Source organism: Astatotilapia calliptera, chromosome 14, assembly GCF_900246225.1.
Source record: "Astatotilapia calliptera chromosome 14, fAstCal1.2, whole genome shotgun sequence".
NCBI lineage: Eukaryota > Metazoa > Chordata > Actinopteri > Cichliformes > Cichlidae > Astatotilapia > Astatotilapia calliptera.
In genome coordinates, this window is record NC_039315.1 from 38,382,323 (window position 1) to 38,398,403 (window position 16,081).

The 16,081-nt window shown below is 39.2% G+C and overlaps 1 long non-coding RNA gene across 1 annotated transcript; it reads right to left on the reverse strand.

The window, feature by feature from the left end:
* Nucleotides 1–273: 273 nt before the first annotated feature.
* On the reverse strand, nucleotides 274–14,774 carry LOC113036939 (uncharacterized). The gene is made up of 4 exons (XR_003274525.1): nucleotides 14,710–14,774; nucleotides 2,907–2,972; nucleotides 1,194–1,283; nucleotides 274–1,082 (listed from the first exon to the last, which is right to left on the reverse strand). It is a non-coding gene; the product is annotated as an uncharacterized LOC113036939 (long non-coding RNA).
* Between the last annotated feature and the right edge of the window lie 1,307 nt (nucleotides 14,775–16,081).

Genomic DNA, 16,081 nt, shown 5'->3' on the forward strand with positions numbered 1-16,081 from the left:
TAGTGTAAATTCTTCAGTTTTGACTAGACAAACGTCTTTAACAATAGTAGCAGTTCTAATAACAGAAATCACACTACTCACATTTTTGGAAATAACAAGTAAAAAAATGTTTTTGTATTGTTTTAATGTTAAACACCCAGTAGTAACTTCCAGGACTGAACATGACACACAAATTTGAAAAACAGTTCTTCTAATTTGGGCCTGATCCAAAAGCAAGTGAATCCAGTAAAACATTCATCTAAAATCTAAATCTAAAAAGAGTTAAATAGCATTTTTAAACCCTGTTATAAAAAAAAGTTTCGGCTTATTAACAACTAAATGTGAGTGAACCTCTCTATTTAACTTATGTATTGAAACACACACACATAGCTATAGATATACTTTATATACATGAAGTGAAAAAGACTGATTATCTCTTCCTATGTCCTCCCTAATCCTGGCACGAAGTCTAGACTGGAGCTTTAATTCTGACTGACAGCCACCATACAGGCAACGTTGCTGAAGTATCGACATCAGCCGCTTATTCTCATGAAGGACCCCAGCTTTAAACAATTGGGTTGGCCCGGGCTTCTTCTCTTCCTACTGTTTCTCAAACATTCACTGTGCCATCAATTAGGTAATCAATAGTGAGTGACAGATATTGATGACTCAGCCTCATCTGCTGTAGCTGGCCAGCTAGTGGTGGTGCTGGGGGTGAAATGGGAGTGGGATGTCTCTCTCACACACGAGTAACACAACAGTATGTCAGGACACAAACACTGACAGACAGACACAAACACAAACAGTGATCATTAACAGATGAAGTGAATAACACTCACTCTTCATCACGTGTTAGTGGGTTGGATTAGAAAGCAAGAGAAAATTTTATCCTTAAGTTAATGTGTTAGAAACAGGAAACATAGGCAAATGTAGGGATGTGAGCAAGTATCTCAAGGGTCAAGTTGTGATGGTTAGACAAGTGGGTCAGTTCATCTGCAAAACTGTAGCTCTGTGTTAACCCTACGATTGACTGGCAACCTGTCCAAGGTATATCCCGCCTCTGGATCTTTGACATCTGGGACAGGCTCCACCCCCCTGCGACCCTGATAAAGACAAGACGATGGATAGAGTAACAACTATGTGAAAGTTGTTATAAAACTACAAACTACGTATTTTGGAGTTTGTATGTGCTTTGTCTCTAGGGGCCACCGTACTATTGTTGCTGTTGTGGGAAAAAGCCACTCCAGCTGTTGTTCATCTACAGCAGGGGCCTCAAACTTCAGTGTCATCTTCATGCAGGGCCACTTTGGTGTTCAAGTAGGACAAAAAACCAAACAAACAAGAAAACAACACCCACAAATATTTCATAAAATGTAGTAACAGAACAAACACTCAAAATTACAAAGCTTCTCATAAAAACAACAGAATAAATTGAGAGCCATTTAGGAGCCAAAAGAGCCGAACTTCCCATCACTGCTCTGGAGCCGATGGTAAAACTTTTTCTTTTTTTTTTAAGTAACTGCAATAACATCAGGAATTAATAAGTATGTTTATGCACATTTTGGGTGTTAGAGCCCTGACTTCAGTTCAGGGGGTGAAGATGAGGGAGGAAAAAAAGCAGTGGTGCAGGAATAGAAAGACATAATAACAATCAGAAGATAAACACATTTTCAGTGGTTCTAAAGACCTATTTCTAATCAAAAGGAACGTATAAGACGTACTACATATGTGGCACATACATATGACAAATGCATTAAGTGTGATTTGGCCAAACAGCAATGTATATCTTGGCTACTATATTCAAGATGGTGGGGCAACATGGCAGCTTCCAAGTTTAAGTTTATGATAATGCATCAGTTTGTTGAAAGACTTAATCTTAACAATGAATGTATATGTATGAGTACAAAATCATTTTTATATATTAAATGACCTAATTAATAATTCATTGTACCTTTAAAGGACAGAAAACTCATGAGCTGTGTCCTTTTTACATAAAAGTGTCTAATTTGGAATACACAATAATAAATAAATACTAAAATTATAAAGTGTGGTAGTCCGATTGCTGTTGTTGGTTATCTATGTGTGTGTGTGTGGCTACCATTGTAAATGTTTGCCTAATCTATAATGCTGACCTTGTTTCAGATGTTGTAATTGAATGAAAGATGGACTGTGAGCTGTGTAAACAAGCCCATCACACAAAGGAAGGCAGATTCCTGCTGCAGTTGCAGGGAAACAGCCCTGCACCTACAAAAGGACACTTCTTCATAAAAGCTATTGTATATCTAGTGTGGTGTTAATTGCGCAGATGGCTGACTTCGATCTGTGACTGCCAGCTTAGGATGTTTGGCTTTTCTCACACCCCAAAATCAGTGTCTAATCGACAGTGGCACTTCTGTAGAATTTCTCAATCAATTTTTCAGTAAAAAGCATAGAGAATCAGTAGCCTTGAGCAGCCTGTCCACATCACATCCAGGTACTACAAAAGCCAACAAGTTGTAAACATCACTAAAGTTCTTATATTGTCTCTGTTTAAAATGCCATGGGTCAGTCATACACATTTAGATATAGCATTAGAAATAGTCATAATCACATATCTCTTCAAGATCTGAAGTCTGAAGAAACATCCATATATGGGGAATTCTGATAAGAGCTGCTTCTTGAGTGGACAGCATTCCAGAACCACTGCTATGGTTGTGGATATACTGCTAAAAATATAAAACGCAAACAATCAAAAAACCTAAATATAATTTCAATAAAACCAAATTAGGTAGGGTGACTAACTTAATTCTAAATAATAAACATATATTGTAATAGTTTTAGATTTTCTGTAGTTTACCTCACAGTTTGTTTGTATTTTACTGCAGCTGTAGGAATGCTACTTCCAAAAAAAACAGTGTTGAAGCCTCTTTACTTTTAGAGACACTGACCTGTGGCATCCATGAATGGGCACCTGTAGATCAACACACGAGCGACTTTACAATTGCCTGTCAGTGCTAGAAAAAATAACAAATAAGAAAGCATGTTTCACATTGTTTTCACATGTTAAATTTGAAAACCTGAAATTATGTTTTGACTTCAACTTCTAATACACCTCTACACTGGCAGTAACTGTAAACAAGGGTATTTTCATGGCTGTTTATTTATCTCTTTAATTATCACAAAATTATCTCTTAGAGGGCGAAAGAAAATTGCTTCTCATTTACCCCCAAAAAGTCTATCCTGTTCATCTGGACGTAGCATTTTTCAGTGGGAGAAACATTTCGACACTCATCCCAGCGACCTTTTCAGTCTTAGCTGACTGCAGATTTCCCCAATTTTATAAACAGTACATTTGCATAATGCCACAAATGGGCGGTAAGGTTTGTTTCATGGCTGTTAATATGCAAATTGTCATGACCATTGATCAGTTGGATCAACTGATCTTTACATTTAGCACAAACTATCACCTTTACTCAAGGATGAATTTATTCAAATTTACTGGTTATGGGACTGTTACAGAAATCTCAACAAATATGTTTTTGGCCATAATGCACGTATTCCCTTATGCCCTGATTAGATTTCAGACAAGTGTTTAATAGAAATTATAAATTAAAATACAAAGTGATGACAAAATTATGTGGAACACTGGAACACGTCTCGCTTCTAGAAAAGGAGAGATGATCTCTCCACAGAATCTCTCACAGAAGACTTTCAGCTTTTAGCACTCCAGGAAAATCTGTAAGAGTAAAGCAGCCAGCCTTCACCAACAAAGACTGAAGGCTGGCCATTACCTTAGTGGTGGTGACAAGCTCATCCGGAACAGATACGCAGATCGCTTCTGATAGAGCATTACAGAGTATGATAGAAAAAGCTGTGAGCCTGGCACAGAGAGGACTGAGGGACCATGACAATAATGTTCAACAAATAAACTCAAGATCATTATTATTATTAAGGAATTGTGATTATAATTTTATATTTAGTTCGATACTGTATTGGAGTCACTAATCTTTGGTGATCTCAATTCCTTCAAGTCAAATTCTAGGTTGTCATCTCAGCACTGGTGCCATTTTAGATTACAATCTAGTTTCAATTCGCATATACAAACAAAAGCAAACATGAACGTTTGTGTAAAACTGGCCCAGTCTTCAAGCCTACAGAAGGACTGGTGCATTTCCAGCTTCTTTTTTTTATTTTGACATTTATGTGGATGCACAGATGGAATGGAAACATATATTTTCTTTTCTTTTTAATTAATTCAAAAAGGTAAAACAAAATCAAATATTCTACATTTATTACATGTAAAGTGACCTATCTTATTTGCACTTATTTTGATGATGGCTTGTAGCTTATGAAAATCAGAAATCTATTACTTCAAATAGAGTTTGATTAAATGACTTCCTTTTAAATCACAGATCACAAGAAGCTGTAATAAATACATTTCCTCAAAACAGAAACACGATTCACTTGTCCACATAATGTAGAATCTCACATGGAATATTTATTGATGGACCACAGTAAAGTACTGATTTATTAGTTTTATCTGTCCAAACTGACACGTTGGATAAAGAAAAGTCCCTGTGTGAAAAAGCTAATGTGACTGAGTGGATGGACGTCACAAACAAACATGACAGATTTTCCTGTGTCACAAATTGGCAATTTGTTGCCATAGAAACATAGTGGTATATTTCCAAACTAATTAATAGCTTTTTTAGAAGCAACCTCTCAGCTAAGTGGCAGTTTTACAGTCTCTGCAGGAAACATTTTCTCATTAGATAATTGCAAATTGCAAATTGCCACAAAAAAAATTAACTCAGTGAAATGAAAGAATGTATTGTTAAAGAGGCTTTTAAAACACTTGAGATTTGCTTTCTCTCCACATGTGTTTCATGATGTTTCCTGACACAGTGGGTAACAGGCAGGATCATTAGAACACCTACAAGACAAATGAAAAGACTTGACATGATTCAGTTTTCGATTACCACCTGCACACTGAGTTTTAATCAGTGATTTGTCACTGAATCTGAAATGAGTCTTTGTTCAGAGGGAAGAAATTGACCAAGAGTGTACAATATGCCCTCTGATAGTATTTCTATATGAGTCAATGTGCATTATTTGTGTAAATGTTCCACAATCTCAAAAACAATAATGAGTTTTACAAATTTAAGATTTTAAGCCTTTTAATATGGGCTCAAAATTGTGGTCATAAATATGCATAGAGTTTTGTAACCTTGTAAATCAAAATATCTGAAAATTTTTTGTTTGTGCATCTATAAATGAGAATTGAGTGTAAAAAAAAAAATGAGTGCAGCTGTGTAAAAAAAAGATTTGTGTTTGTGAAAAATATTTACAGATGTTACAAATGTTTTCGTTAAGATCTGGCTACAGATACAAAACGAAAAACTACATGTAAAACTCTGTTCTCAGGTTCCCTCACTTGTATGTGAGTTTCAAATTGCAAGTATGAATTTTGACCTAATTTTTCTTCCTTTCAGCTGATTGGTCAATGTCATGTCAATGACAAATGCAACAATCCAATCAGAGAACAGGGGCCCGTTCTTCGTACGTCGCTTACTACATCCAAGATCAAATGACACATCCAAGATCAAATCATCGCGCTAACCGTGAGCTCGCTAATCCGGTTCCCCGAACACACTTGCTGTTGACGATTACTACAGCTGGACGCAGGAATGTGACATCACTGGGCGTCGTAAAAGGGGCTACGCATCGATAGTAGAAACATTGATCGGCAACCCGCTGATTGGTCGGCGAAAATGTCGAAGGGGCGTGCTCGGTATTTTCCGGCAGCAGAGCAAGAACTCTTGAGTGAGGGATTTCAGGAGTTTCAGAGTTTAATTAAAACGCAAGAGAACACTGCAAAGGCTGCAAAAGCAAGGAGAGAGGGCTGGCAGAAAGTTGCTGACAAATCAAACTCGTAGGTAATTTAATAATAATAATAATAATGGATTGGATTTATATAGCGCTTTCCAAGGCACCCAAAGCGCTTTACGATACCACTATTCATTCACTCCCACATTCACACACTGGTGGAGGCAGCTACGGTTGTAGCCAGGCTGCCATATCGCGCCATCGGCCCCTCTGGCCAACACCAGTAGGCGGTAGGGTAGATCTATCATATGACACTATATTGTCCAATATCATATGGCATTATATTATATTATAATATGTTATATTATATCCCCTTTCACATTAGAGCCACAACAGGACCCACAAGAACATGGGAACAAGTAAAAGTGGAATACAGGAGTATTCTACAGAATGGTAATATTTATCTCTTAGATTGCTTTGCGTCTCTTGGCAAGGTAATACTGGCCTGTAATACTCTGTTAGTTTGTTCATAACAGCAACCAAGAAAAGGGCAGAGGAAAAAAAGACAGGTGGTGGTCCTGCACCCCCTCGTCAACAAGTTGGTTAAGTAAATAATACCCTCACGGGAAAATCGATATCTCTCTATGAGCACACTGTCGCGCTGAGCTAAAGGATCCTGTCTATCCCACAATATACGCTGAATTCTGAGGACTCTCCTTATCAATCTTGCACCTTCCGCAATGGGCTGCTCGCGTATACGGACAGGACATGGCTGCGACAGACTTCCCAAATCCACCTTCGCTTTTATAGCCGTGGTCTCTCATCTTGATTACACGAAGTAATTTACAATTACTACTCTGAAATATGAATTACATCTGTAATAATCACATACATGTAATAGAATGTTAATAGTACATTTCCCTTTTTTAGGAAATGACCTGTATGTATCTGTGTGAAATCAATAAATGGATCAGGTGCTGCATTGTCTTTAGTTACATTGATAATATTTATTTATGGTGAAACAGTGGTGGAATATCGCTGTTGCTTTCGTATAAATGAAGCGGACATACCTGCGTGGCCGCGATCTTATCCTGTTTACATAAAGTAAACCTGCTCGGGAGCAGGTTTACGCTTACGGCTCTGTTGCTATGACAGCAAGTCCCGGATGAGCTTCGGGGAACCGACTGATCCAGGATCACGCGAAATCGTCAACAATCTAATCCGGCTAACCTACTTAGCGAGGTACGAAGAACGGGCCCCAGATAGCAGTGCAGAGTGGAACTTTCCTGAGCTTAGGTCCTGGAAGGATAAAGGTCCTTTCACCTCGAACGTGGCATGTGCCAGCGTTTTCCTTCATCACCACACCATGAAGGAAAAAATTCTGTGCATGTCCAAGTTCGGTGAATTTTTTGTCCCGGGTTTACGTGCTTAAACAGGGACCTGTATGGGACCTGCACACATATACAAATACTCATGCAATTGCCTAAATTAACAGTCCATCCTCTGAATACCTTCCCTGCACCTCAATGATGCACCTGCATCACAAGGCCCTGCATGTGTGGTGGTGTGATGGAGTGGGAGGAGATAAGCAATTAGGAATGGGGAGGAAAGGATTGGGGGAGGGAGCAAGTACCCCCTCCTAGGAGCCAGCTCCCCCGGTGAGCCCCATGGGATCCCCAAAATGCCCCAAGGGCAGGGAGCCTGGGCCCTTCCACACTGGGGCCCACAGCAGCAGCACTACCAAGCCCACAGAACTTGGGGTGGCCCATCGCAAAGGAAAAACTACACCCACCCCAACATTCAGTCAACTCCCAGACTACACCTGCAGAGTGGACTCCTCACAAGCAGAGACCACCTGCAAAAGAGGCAACAACCTCCCTGCCAGCTGCCTCCTTAAAAAAGGGCAGGGAGGGGCAAAGTGGTCTAAGAAGTTATTAGTTGCTATAGCAGCATGATACAGTTAGCTTAAGGTGTAACTTTTAGACCTATAAAAGTCTTATACAACATATCTGTGGTTCAGTGTAGCATAATCATAACTTATCAACCTTCCATCATTACAACTTTACATCATCACAACACAGAGTCCCTGGAGAAGTGTTTAGCTATACTCACTGTTGAAAGCCTGAGCCTTGTATGGGAGGGGCTAAAATGGATTGCAAGTTGTGTGCTGTGACTCAAACAGTCAAACACACTTCAGCATATTGGTAAGGACCGTTAATCACAGGTAAGCAGATGGGAACGTTAATTGCTACAGAGGAAATAACAAGACCCAGAGGATGCTTCTATTTATCGACACCCCCGTTGTTACTGATAAGGCGTGTGTGTGTGTGTGTGTGTGTGTGTGTGTGTGTGTGTGTGTGTGTGTGTGTGTGTGTGAGCGTGTGTGTGTGTGTGTGTGAGCGTGTGTGTGTGTGTGTGTGTGTGTGTGTGTGTGTGTGTGTGTGTGAGCGTGAGTGTGAGTGTGTGTGTGGGGGGGGGCGTGTGTGTGTGTGTGTGTGTGTGTGTGTGTGTGAGCGTGAGTGTGTGTGTGTGTGGGGGGGGGGGCATGTGTGTGTGTGTGTGTGTGTGTGTGTGAGCGTGAGTGTGTGTGTGTGTGGGGGGGGCGTGTGTGTGTGTGTGTGTGTGTGTGTGTGTGTGTGAGCGTGAGTGTGTGTGTGTGGGGGGGGGCGTGTGTGTGTGTGTGTGTGTGTGTGTGTGTGTGTGTGAGCGTGAGTGTGTGTGTGTGGGGGGGGGGGGTGTCTGTGTGTGAGTGTGTGTGAGTGTGTGTGTGTGTGTGTGTGTGAGTGTGTGTGTGTGTGTGTGTGTGTGAGTGTGTGTAAGGGGTGGGGGAGCACTGAAAAGTGTCTTGAGGAAAGAAATGTTGGGAAGGGGCAATGATCATTTTGAGTTTACCAAAACTTTGTCTTTTATATTTTCCTCATTAGCATCTCTCTTACAGTATCTGCAAAAATTTAGTGGATTCAAACAAAAACATTCTTTTGGCTTCCATATTTTTGGAAAACTCTTAGACATTTCACATTTTCATGGCCCTCGGTCATTTTAAGTGTCATAATCCATCCATAAAAAATGATTAAATCCTAGTGTGCTCCAGTGTAATGTAATTTTTCTCATTCTGCTCACCACCATTATAAAACATATGAAGTATCTTCCATCCCATGTTATTGTACATACACTATGTCCAAAAAGTATTTGCTAGTCTGGCTTTACGCACATTCGCACATGCCAGCACAAAGAGACTTTAATGCGATCTCCATCATGATTCTATTTTAGAAAAATGAACAGGATTGTATTATTGTAGGGTCTTTACCTTACCTTACAATATAAACACACCTTGAGGCAACTGTTGTTGTGATTTGGTGGTATAAAAATAAATAAATAAATTACAAAAAAACAGGTAGAAACGGAGTTTACAGCTCATTTGTTTGCTACCTGATGCAGTTCAGCAGCATCTGGCTTCACCGTAGTTCACAAATGATGGCTCACTTTACCACAGTCCAGCTTTAGTGTCACTATGTCTGTACAGGTGCTTGAAAAGAGCTAAAGCTGTGTTAGCAGCTTAATGCAGCTGTTTCTTTCCTGGATTCAGTTTGCACTGTACCATCGTGCTCTCGTCCTTTTGTGCAATAAAAGTAAAAGTTATGTCCATATCAAGGCTGTAAACTGCCCTACTGTTTGCAAGTGCAAGAATCAATAAGTGGGATAGATATGCAAAAGCAGACTATCAGTTCCAAGTATCCGACTACTTGATTCCCATCCTTAGTCAGGACTCTGTGTAGGCAGAGGTCTTCCACACCAAACTTGTTCAGCCTTTTTTATGGACCTTGCTTTGTGTACTGTTGCACAGTCATGTTGTAATGTTCTTCAAACTGTTCCCACAAGGTTGGGAGCATGAAATCGTCCAAAGTGTCTTGGTGTGCTAAAACACACTGGAACAATGGGGACAAGCCAAACTCCTGAAGAACAACCCCAAACCATTTCTCCCTCCACCAAACCTCACTTTTCCATTGTCCTGGCAACTACTAAACCCAGACTCCTCCATTGGATTGCCAGATGGAGAAGCGTGATTCATAGCCCTAGAGAACATGTCTCAACTACTCTATAGTGCAGTGGCAGCATGCTTTACACCACTGCATCCAACACTTTGCATTGCGCTGGATCTTTCTCTGATCTTTGGCTCTGATCTAAGTTAATTACTTCATCCAAACCATCAATGTGTCTTTTAAACCCCATTCCTACAAGACTGCTCAACTAAGTCCTACCTTTTATTAATGTTTCAATCTTAAATATGACTAACCGAACTGTATTAACCCTTTAGAGCCGATCGGAGCGGACACGCTCTGTTTTGCGTAACTATTTTTAAATCCCGGTAGCTCTGCAACCACGTGAGCTAGCGCAATAATTTTTTTTGGATATGAAACCGGAGGAGTTGTACTCACATCTTATGCCATCAGCTTGTCCTAGGTCACGGTTTCCTTCCACATAAAGCTTTGCAAAAACTGCATAAAAAGTGCTTGCAAGAACAAAAACATAATATTCCAGAAACACGCGTTGCCAATCCGATCAGCTGTTCATAACACTTCCTATGTTGGAATAGACGTCAGCGCGAACTTTTGCATTTCCGCCATTACCTGCCCGAAACCGGAAGTGACGTCATTTTGCGGAAATGTAGTCTTTTTTTATGATCAGGGCCTCAGGGCATATACTGGTCTTTTTAAAAGTTATCTTTGACTTTATGACTTTCTGTGTCATTTCTGGGATGCTTAGGACTCATATTGCACTGCTGGAAATAGTTTATTTTGATGCATATGCTGCTTTTTTGCAAATTTGCAGTATAATATTTATTTTCGTTTTTCCTGCAGTGTATAAAAATTGGTGTATTTCAAAAATAAAACTATGAAGACACTCAAAATAAATTTCCTGTGGTGGGAAACTATTTTGTGCAACTTTTTTGTATTTACAGTTTTGAGGGATAAGCCTCTTAAATTTCTCTAACTACAAATATATGTTAAAAAAGCAAAAACGATTTTCAATTTTTTTGTAGTTTATTGCACTTTTTTGCAATTTATGTAATTACTATGCACTTAATGAATACATATTATTAAAATCTGGGCTATAATGGTTGTATTGATGTATAGCAACTTGAAATGCTCCCAAAAATGGCTCCACAGCATGTAAAAATATAATATAAGCTCTGGCGGACTTGGTTCTATGGTAGGTCTTAAAGGGTTAATTGACTACATACCTACAGGCCTTCAAGTAGGCAGTAGCTAAACAGGTACTTGAAAAGCCACAACTTGACCCTGCTGTCTTAGCTAATTACAGGCCAATCTCCTTTCATCCTTTTATCTAAAAAAAATCTTGAAATAGTAGTTGTAAAACAGCTAACTGACCATCTGCAGAGAAATGGTTTGTTTAAAGAGTTTCAGTCAGGTTACAGAGCTCATCACAGCACAGAAACAGCTTTAGTGAAGGTTACAAATGATCTATATTAACCAGCCTCTAAATGGTTAATAGAGCTAAACAACTGTTGTATTGAGGTTGAAATTAGAGTTCTTTGTGTTTGTTTTACAGTTGAGATGTAAGTAGAATTTGTTTAAATATTCTTCTCTTGACCAGAGGTACATCACAAAAAAAGTCTCCTTCATCTGCTCATGGGCACCTTCTCTTTACTCCATAGTAAATTTTGGCACATTTCTAAGCAGATGCTCATTTATGTACTTAGGGTTAGGGTAAGCTTCATATTATTTTGGTTGCACTCTACTAGAGGATATTGTACACAATGCATCGTGGGAATGTGAAGTGCAATAACTCATACATAATTACTATGATGAAATGATTTACATGATATGCCATCATAACCGTTTGTATTCCGTAAACCAATTAAAAATACGGAAAAAAAGTAGATTCTCTGGTTAGAATTTGTGGGGTGTTAGTCTGGTTAGGTCAAGATTAGCAACCAAAGTGGATGAAATGGTTATGTACAGGTTTGTATCTGTGCATATACACAGTTTGCACTATGCAGTGTGTGTGTGTGTGTGTGTGTGTGTGTGTGTGTGTGTGTGTGTATTCGTGAAGAAATAGTCTTCTTGTAGTGCAATTTTAAAATTAATTGTGTTGCTTGAGATATTGACCTGTATTCTATGTTGCAGGATAAATCAGGATTCTGTTAAATATAATTTGTGGGATTCTTGAAAATTTTTCAAAAAGCATTGTCTTGCCTTCAAATGTCTTTTTAAAAGGCTCTACTATTTTAACATGTTTCTTCTCTTAATGGTAGATTTATATTTTTATCACACATAATATAGACATGGAGGCTCAAGGCATGATGAAGAAAACAGTGATGGGGCTATTTTTGACAGAGAAGATGTGCAGCCAGAAGATGCCCAGTTGAATATCAGTGTCTTTATTGAAGCTGTGGTGGTCCTACCCGGTTTGGCTAGCACTGCATGTGCATGTGGTCTGCTTTCTGGACCTAAGCTATCCACTAGAGCTCAAATACATGTTTGAAGTCTTACAGAAGATTTTCTGAAGGACACAAATTGGCATCCAAGGCACAAACACTCAAAAACATGCTTTTGAGATAAGTTGAACAAAACAGACAGGAGCCAGCACCCTTTAGTAATAGGTTTAAGGTAGTTATAAACCTTGGCCTTCAGCAACACTGTGAGGAATCTTGGAGTTGTTTTTGACCAGAATATGTCCTTCAATCCATGCAAATATGTAGGACTGCTTTCTTCCATATATCTCTAAAAAGAAAAACATCTTGTCTCAGAATAATGCTGAAAAACTAGTTCATGCATTTATTACTTCTAGGTTATCAAGATGTGTTTAAAACTCCCTGAAAAGCCTTCAGTTGATCCAAAATGCTGAGACAAGAAAGACAGAGCATATATCACCCATACTGGCTGCTCTTCGTTGTCTCCCTGTTAACACAGGACAGTTAACACAGGTGTCATCCTATCCTACCACACTGGAATAAACTGAACTCCTGAGAGTGACCCATTTGTTCCCAAATGTCTGTAGAAGCAGTCTGCTTGATTTTATACGTCTATACGTACGATGGGTGAGTGAATACTTTTGGCAATATTGCGTACTTTTATGCAAGTCCCCTTCATATTGATGTTACTAAAAAGATGTGATGATAATTGTGCTTACATATTTGTTAATAAGATCATTCCATCTGAAATCATTGTGAGCCTTCTACTCAACCATCGCAAATCTCTGCTTTGCTCACAGGGTTTAATGGGTACTGGAGCAAAGAGTCATTAAGTCTAATTTGCAGATTGATGATATGATATCCAACAAGCTGATCTTTCTAGTGCAGCAGCCCGGCATTGTTTCCATATGGCTCCATGGAGATTTTCACTCAAAAAATCAGAAAGTAATGTAGCCTGACAGTCCTGCACTGTCCTGCACCTCAAAGTCCACACACTTCTCATCCCCGTCATGCATTCTAGCATGAAGATGTTCCACTTGCTCCTGTAGCTGCTGCTCCTACAGATCCATAGGTGCAGGTCCAGGCTAAACAGAGTTACTTTCCAGTGGAACTCAAAACCAATTTTAAATGCAACATTTTCAACAGCTCATGTCAGCAAATATGCAAACAGTTTGTGTATAGTTTGGTATACAGTTTGGAAGCTAAAGGAATACTATCTGCATATGGGAAACTTCACTGTTAGAGATGTTAAAAAGAGAGCCAGAGAAAAAGATGAGAGATTATTTTTAAAGGTGAAAACTGCTCAACAAAGGACAATCTGGATACTTGAAATGTAAATTTTCAAACTTATTTTTGAATTATTTTTAACCTAACATTGGATCTGTTTCTCAAATTAGTTTATTCATGTTGTGAAACTGTGTTTATAACAAACTGAATGACAACAATTTAGCATTATTCCATTATTATACTGACAGTTCAAATAAGTATAGGCCAAACAGAGGAGTTTGTTGGCACAGTTTAGAGTAATGGACTATGTTGGGCAAACTGTGATCTCTATTTTCACTGTTAGGTGAAGTCATCAAGTCATCAAAAGGAAGCATTGAATTCAAACAGATGATTTTATGTGAATTTTCAGTTTCCATTGTGATATTACATTTATTCCACTAACACTACCTTTATACTGGCTAGAGGTTGGAAAGCTTCCATGATAGCTTAACTGGAGAAATCCAGTTATCTGAAATTCCCCGAGTTAGTTTAAGGCAAGTTAAACAAACTGCCATAACAAGTCCACCATGTCAGATATTAGTGTTCCTCCACCTGCTAAATCTTATTTTACACTCCTTGGTTATACAACAGCAGATATGCATTGACTGTTACGAATGATACACCATCCATGACACAAATATATTCCCAAGCAAAGTAAGGGCATCAACAGTTAACAGCTAATAATGCACTTTATGATTGATGCTGGTGTTCGTTAGTATTGTAGTTTTCTCTATAGTTTTCTAATGCATGGTCATTTTCTTTCGGTGTAGTTTTCTGTTTGCAACAATGGTGATAATTACATTGTTGTCGAGGCCCTAACCAAACCTCAGCAACTCAAGATCTACTATCAAAAAGTTTCTGAAATAAAAATATGCTTCGACCATGAACAATGCTGGATAAATTTGGGCATGTTTCAAATGTTTTCACATTTCTACAGTTGCATCTTGATGTAACACTGTCTTGTGTACAGCACACAATACCAACATCAAATCCACTGTTTACATAGTGCTTCATACCTACATAGTTACCAAACACACATGCAGTTGGTAATGCATGGATATGGAAATGCCAGTGTAGATGTAGCAAATCTGATTTGCCTACCGCAATAACAACTAACATTACCAACAGTTTTCAATAGATTTGTGCAGATAGATTACTTTCTCATGGTAACTTAGGCACAGAGGAGTAAGAAGCAGGCATGAAACTGAAAAAAATCAACTTACTAGCCAGTTTCACTAATGTGGGTAGTTCAACACTCAGGCCACAACTAATGGATTCCTCCCATCTTATATAGTAGCAGCATTATCAGACGAAGACAAATAGGTGAGCTCATTAAATGCAGGTGCCCAGGAACAAAGGGCAGGAAGTCAAAAAGGATCCCGCCCCTACAAGACAGGGGTGGGGTTAGGTGGTCACCCTCATACACACACCCACACAGAGAGAGAGAGGAAGAGAGGCAGGCAGAAGAGTCGGGAAGCACAGATCATTTGTCACAAATGATTTTGTATAACTTAACCATTTTTTCATTAACCAGGTAGATTAGCTGCCTTCTGTCAAGTACAGCCCATTTAAAAACCAGGAGCAAGTGTGCCAAATATCGTGCATCTGTGTAAATTATACTATAATGAGCAGAAGATCAGTTGCATTCCACTAAGATGTGTTGATGTTCAGACTTGCACACAGCTCAAACCAGCATCTAAATCAATCTACATGGCTCTCTGCATCCAATAGCTGCCTAATTGATGCACTAATCCAGTCACTAAGTACTGCAGCACTGTGGAGCTGGCCCAAAGCAAACAAAACACACACAAGCCATCAATGAGCTGCCCCTCAAACAAGAGAGTGGAGCAGGACTGACAGAACATCTATGAACTATAGATCAGGCAAGAGGCATAAAAACGGTGAGCTGCTGACCTCTGGCCTCAAACAGCACTGTTTTCTCACTCAGTGAATCTTCTGAGCATACAAGCAACAACACATACCCTTTTCTTGGAGATCAACAACTACATACTACAAGCAAATCTTCCTTAAAAGAGCATCTATCATTGTGTGTTGAGCCCATTGTGACTTCTGATACTGTTATTATTAACCACTTTGTAACCAACAGGACTCAAGTTCAATAGTATGACATTAGACTAGGCTTGAATGATCAGTCAACTCCTTAAATAATATCTTTATTTAGGGGCATCCCCATAGCTCAGCTGGTAAACCTACAATACACTACTTTGGACAAAAGTACTGGACCACCCCTCTTGATCTAATCAGATTTTTTCCAGTCCCATTGCCACAGGTGTATAAAGTCAAGCACCTATATTTTGCCTATACAAACATTTGTGGAAAAAATGCATCATTCTAAAGAGCTAATTGAATTTAAGTGTGTGGTGCTAAAATAGGATGCCACTCTCGCAACAAGTCGCAAAACGTTTGTGAAGGCTCGTTCCTCGGTTAACTGTAAGTGGTATTATTCCAAAGTGGAAGCATTACAGAAACCACAACAACTCAGCCACAAAGTAGCAGACCACATTAAGCTACTGACTGGGGTCGCCAAGTGTTGAGGCACATAGTGGTAAATGGACTGCTTCGAATATAATGATT